At 33.1% G+C, this 6,058-nt stretch overlaps 1 protein-coding gene across 9 annotated transcripts in view; it reads left to right on the top strand.

The window, feature by feature from the left end:
• Window positions 1–1,884: 1,884 nt before the first annotated feature.
• Window positions 1,885–6,058, top strand: part of LOC120077484 (phosphatidylinositol 4-phosphate 5-kinase 8-like) — a 40,219-nt gene continuing 36,045 nt past the window's right edge. For 2 of the 9 annotated variants that reach the window (XM_039031376.1, XM_039031377.1), the window contains exon 1: window positions 2,035–2,450. The gene's annotated coding sequence lies outside the window, so the exon portion shown is untranslated. The other 7 variants (XM_039031375.1, XM_039031368.1, XM_039031372.1 and 4 more) reach the window with 6 other exon arrangements.

Genomic DNA, 6,058 nt, shown 5'->3' with positions numbered 1-6,058 from the left:
TTCTTGGAGAGGTGGAACTTTTCTTCAACTCGTGTAGATTTTTGGCTCCAAGTTTTCAATGATCCCCGAATTAATGACTTAAGGCGCTTTAAATAGACTTTAGTTAAAGTAAATTGTTGCTGAAATTCATGTCCCACAAAACCCTTGTCAATTTTGGAGTGAAATAACATCCTGATGGACCCAACCTAAAGCACAATGCGATCACATTGGTTTTTTTGCCTTGAAAGGAATGCGAACACATTGGAGCAAAAATACAAATTTTCCTACTATTACACCACAAATATATTTAGCTCAACAAACGTACAATGTGGTTTCACATTTGTAGAAATCATGACTAAAAATACACAAAAAAAAAAAAATAAATAAATAAGTAGGCCATCATGGGATTTAAGATTTTTATGGCATCTATGTCAAATTGTAGGTTGAGGGTTTATGTGCGTTAATTTATAACATTTGTATGTGACATTAATCATAAATATGATATAGTTTATTTTAACAATATTATGTCCAAAATTGAATAGAAAAAATGCACATTTTCTTGTCTTACGAGTAAACACATATCAGTTTTATTAAAATAAATATGTAGATTTTTCTCATGAAATACGGACTTCCACTACACTTTTTTTTACTACACATGTCTTATTAGGTCAAAAGGGGAATGCTAATAGTCTATTTTAACCTATTATCTGATCTTCTTTTAACATTAAAAACTTGAATAAGGGACTGTTTGGATTGTTTAGGAGAAAAATATTTTTCAAAAAGTAGTTTTTATTTTCTCATGTGTTTACATACATTTTCTCAAAAGTGTTTTTATATACACGTTTGTTTTCTAATATATACTCAAAGTGTACATCTTAATGTCAAATTACTATAAAATAAGAAAACTAAACTAATAATTTCAAATTTTATTTGAAAGCACTTTCACCGGTTAATGAATTATGTGTTAGAAATGGTTGAGCTCGAAAGAGGACACTTGAACATTAGACTTCTAGGCTTATGTTATTGAGTTAATTTGTTGAATGTGTAATATGTCGAATCTATGATTCTATTGAATGAAGTCAATTTCCTAAGACATTTTTAGCCGAAATGTTCTTTTAGGTTGATTGTTTACTTGTTGTTTTCTTTAGTTTTATAAAATCATCATTGATTGTTGACCCCTAGATAAAACTAAAAGAGTTTTCTGGTAGATAGAAAAACTAATAACCAATCTTTTGAGGACGATACTTGATTTCTAACCGTTGAACTATATTATTAGTCGATACGTGCGCTTGCAGAAGTTTAGGGGTATTTTCTATAATTCAGCCATATGCCATATCACTATCTTTATTAATAATTTATGAAAACATTAAGCAATGAACTAAATCGAACTATTTCCTTACTATGGGGACTTGAATCTACGATTTGAATATAGAGACAACAAACATGACCAATTATTTTAATCTCATGAATAAAAAAAAGGTAATTTACCATATCATCAACTAACGCAATCAAATAAAGAAATAAAACATGACTTCATTCATATATGTTTGAGGATTCACATAGTCCTTATGTGTTAATGATCCATTTTTACCTTTTTTTAGTCAATGTTTGTAATCAGAGATTACTTTCTTCAATTATTTATGGGATGAAAGAGTGTAAGTCACTATAAAAGCTATGTCAGTCAATCGAATAGGTGATTTTGAATTAGTTCGTAAAATTTAAGATCATTTTATTATGAAAAAAATATGCTAATAATAATGATTTGTCATGAAGTTTGACGAAATGAACAATGAAACAAAAATACATCAAAATTAAACTTAAATCATAAGTAGCAAATTGAAACAATGAGGATAAATAAATCCAAAGCATCACGCCTCTACATGCAGCTTCGAGGTCCCACTAGACAGTACCTGATTAAAGTAGATAGAGCCCAGTGTGATGGCTCGGCATCTGACGCCTTGGTCTTTATGCTTTTCTTGTCTTATAGTTCTGATCCCTTTTTCCTCCGAACCCCTGAACAATAATAGAAAAAGGTATCGATGAACAGGTACAGCTCTGATTCCTACATTTTTATACTTCCTCTTTGAATCAATGCTGTCACGCTCTCCTGTACCTCCACGTGATTATTGTCCATGATTGTTGTTGTTGTTCTTCTTCTTCATGCATAAGCAATCCAATCCAATCCCCATTTTCCCTGTACATAACGTGTTCGATTCCTTGCTGCGCTGAAGCGGTTTTTGCCTTTTTTGCTCTCTTCGATTCCTCGGTTCTTTGCTTTGACTTGTACCAACAGTGAATTTCGATTACCGAATTGGAGAGAGAGAAAGAAAGTGAGCGAGAGGGTCGAGTGTCAATTCGGAGTTGGAGCCGTACTTTGGGTATGAGCTGCTAACTTTATTATGGATGTAGGTGCCTTCTTTTCTTATATTATGTTAACGGAATTCGATGGTGGGGGACAGCTAGTGAAAAGGGTATTCTCTTGTTCTTTCTCTGTCTCGAGGGTTTTTTTTGGTTGGGTTCTCTCTCAATCTCTCTATTTACTCCCTCGATCTTTTCTCCCTTCTGTTTAGCTTGTAAGAGGTATCTGTTCGTATTCATGTTTAAGTTTATTTCTTCTAATGTTAAATCAATTCAGTTTGTAATTTTGTTTATTGCCTGAGCTTTTTTTTCTTTTTTTTTTTTTTAATTTTTTTTTTTTCATTTGTGAGCGAATGTGCATTGATTAGTTCTATGGAACTTCTGTTTACTGGACTCGTAAGAATGACGCTTGCTGATTCCTTTTCTGTTTTTGTTCCTGGTATATTTGATTAGCTAAGTTATACCAATTTCAATGTTTTCCTTGATTTCAGTTGCTGAGGAATTTAATATTTTTCATTTGATCAGCCAAATAGTTGCTTCAATTTTCTGGTTGATTTCCCTGTTTGTAGGAGATTCTTTCTATATAATAGGATTCATCACCGTTAAGAGTGTTGGAAAATCCATTTCCTATTGCAGTTAGTTGTTTTCTTTTATTGGAGGCAGGGCAGGACTTTTGATTCAATACTGCATGTTCCTGTGAGCGTATAGATATTCTATAATGGAAGAATGATTTCTTAACCTAAATATTCCTCTACTTTCGATCATTTTCTTTTTTTTTTTACCCCCTTCTTTCCCTCTCTCTTTCCCTTTCTAGGTTCTGGAGAGTTATACATACTTATTTCCCCCTCAGAAACAAGAAATACGTTTCACTGCATTAGTGAAAAGTTACCGAACTATTAACTACTATTGGGAGTTTACGAAAAATCACAAAAAACTTTATATTGCACAGGAAAGGATACATGGTATTTTGCTAGATCCATTCGCTCAACCCAATCTAAACATTCTCTCAGATTTCTTTCATACCACCATAAAGCCCACACGATCGACTCATACCATTAATCTATAGCACTTTAGCCCTAATCTTGAATCTACCACCGTATACAATTAAAGCCCGAAGGATGCCCTTGTATTCTTTCAATAAAAGTTTGGTTCATTATAAAAAGAAAAAAAATGAACAATGGAAAAACTCATGTTATTGGTTCTTCACTGCCTCTCAAACAAAGTGCTAACTTGGACTTTAGATCAATGGAGGGGCATCTTCTTTGAAGCCTACTAGCAGTGTTCATACCTTCCAGACAAAGAAGCTGCAGAAAGGGTTCAACTTCTTGGGACCATCCATCTCCTAGAAAATATCTCTTTATTGTTGATTGCAGTTTTGTGAACTTTGGAATAGAGATTTCACAGTTGATTGGCCAATGGATGTTGGTAGTAATTTTCATAATGTAAGGTCTAATAATTTAAATTAATGGTCGTGAAAGAAAATTTACAGATCTTGAAATTAATACATTTAAGAAATGGAGAAGCTTAACCCAAGCGGAAGATTGGAAATTTTCAGCAGCTCTTGTCGGAGCTTTCTGACCTCTATTTCAAATTCTATGTGCTACTCGATTTTATTTTTCTTGCTTAATGGGAGTGGCCTTTTTTTCAAAGCTGTCAAAGTTGGTGGATGGTTTCTCACTTCTCCAAGTTCCTTTGGTCTATTGTCTCCTATTTTGGCCTCATCACATGGTTGTTGGTTTTCTTAGTTTCAAATTTAGTGGTCTTCTATCAAGAGCCATCTTATTTTGTTTTGGGTTGTATTTCATTTTTTGCTCTACTTTTTTGGACAAGTCTATTCATGGGTTTTATTGGGTTGTATTTGCTTCATTTTACTTATTTTGTTTTACTGTACTTTGCGCATTAGTCTCTTTTCATTTTTTTAATAAAAAGTTCTGTTTCTTTTTTTTTTTCTTAAAAAAAAAAAACATTTAAGAAATAAGAATGTTTTAAGTTACAGGTGTGAAAGAAAATTTTACATTTATCATGTGCTTGATTATTCCTTCTCCAAGCCACACATTGGATTCGGTAATTTATGAAACTGCTGTTCTATTTATTTTAAATATCTTTTTTTGTAATTTTTTGATAAGAAACGAGAAAAGACTTCATTCCTCAAAAGAACAAGGAAACAACCTAGAGGGCGAAGAAATAAGATGTCCCCTCCCCTAACCAAGGTGCAAAAGGGCGTTTAATCTAGGTTAATAGTGTAAATGGTGTAGTTACAAAAAAGCTTGTGAAAGCTACTCCAACTGGAGGCTGTAAACTGTACAAGATGACAAAATAAACAAATGACTAACACTTATTTGAAATTTTTTTAGCATTCCTTTCCTTCCATAATAGCCACAAAAAGTCTTTGTCACATTGCTCCAAAGCACATTGGCCTTTTCTTTCAAACCTCCTCCGCCAAAGGAAACGGCCATACAATCCTTAAATACATGGACAAACTACCAAAGTGCCCCCATACCCTTCTACTGAAATAACAGTGCAGAAATAGATGATTAAAAGTTTCTTCACTTTTCTTACACAAACATGCATATGTTTGGGAACGGGAAATGTGAGGAAATCTCCTTTGGACTTTGTCATTGCTAATTGTTTGTTATATTGTTGTTTCTCTTATTTTATTAAGAACTCTGGGCTATGCATGTGAATTATGAATTACTTTTTCTGATCCAAGATGTGGCACCAAGATGCAGCTACTATCTCTCCAAATTATGTAGTGCATTATTCTTGGCAAATGGGGAATCTGTAGTGGTGGAGATTAAAAGCCAGTTTGAAAGCCAGGTTTAAAACAATTCTCTTTTAAAATTCAAAAACAGTTTTTGATGTATACAATCACTTCTGGGAGAATAATATTTAAAAATGAAGTTTTTGGAGAATATTGGTTTTTCTTATTATTCAAAAGGACCCAATAATGGGTAATTATAATACAAGAGAAATTTCAACTAAGGAAATTAATTAAAAAGGAAAGTAAACAAATCATAATTAACATAATAATTAAGACAAATATATACTAAACACAAATCTACACTCCCTCTCAAGCTGGGTTGTATATAGAATACAATCCAAGCTTGGAATTGAATTCATCAAAATTTCTCTTCAGTAAAGCTTTGGTGGGAATGTCAACAATTTGATGGCAGGACGGAACATAGTTTAGTTCCACTATGTTCTTGTTGACCTTCTCAGATATGAAATGTTGATCTATCTCTATGTGTTTCGTTCTGTTATGATGGATGAGATTTTTTGCTATGTTGATTACTGCTTGACTGTCACAGTGTATTTTGAACAAACTTTGAGTTTCTATCCTTAGTTCTTCCAAAAGCTTTTGAATCCACATCCCTTAAAAAATTCCAAATGCTAAAGCTTGATATTCAGCCTCTACACTACTTCTGGCTACAATTGACTGTTTTTTGCTTCTCCAGGTGACTAAGTTGTCCCATACATAAGAGCAATATCCAGATGTAGATCTTCGATCAGTTAGCTCTCCAGCCCAAGTAGCATCAGTATAAAGTTCTACCATTCTGTTTGATGACTTTTTCAAAATAGCCCATGACTTGGAGTATGTTTCAAGTATCTTAAAATCCTGTTAACGGCCTTAAGATGATGTTCATTTGGACTGTTCATGTGCTGACTAACAATGCTGACAGAATATGATATGTCTGGTCTGGTATGTGACAAGTAAATTAAC

Source organism: Benincasa hispida, chromosome 5, assembly GCF_009727055.1.
Source record: "Benincasa hispida cultivar B227 chromosome 5, ASM972705v1, whole genome shotgun sequence".
Classification (NCBI taxonomy): domain Eukaryota; kingdom Viridiplantae; phylum Streptophyta; class Magnoliopsida; order Cucurbitales; family Cucurbitaceae; genus Benincasa; species Benincasa hispida.
This window is presented reverse-complemented; position numbering and strand designations above follow the sequence as displayed.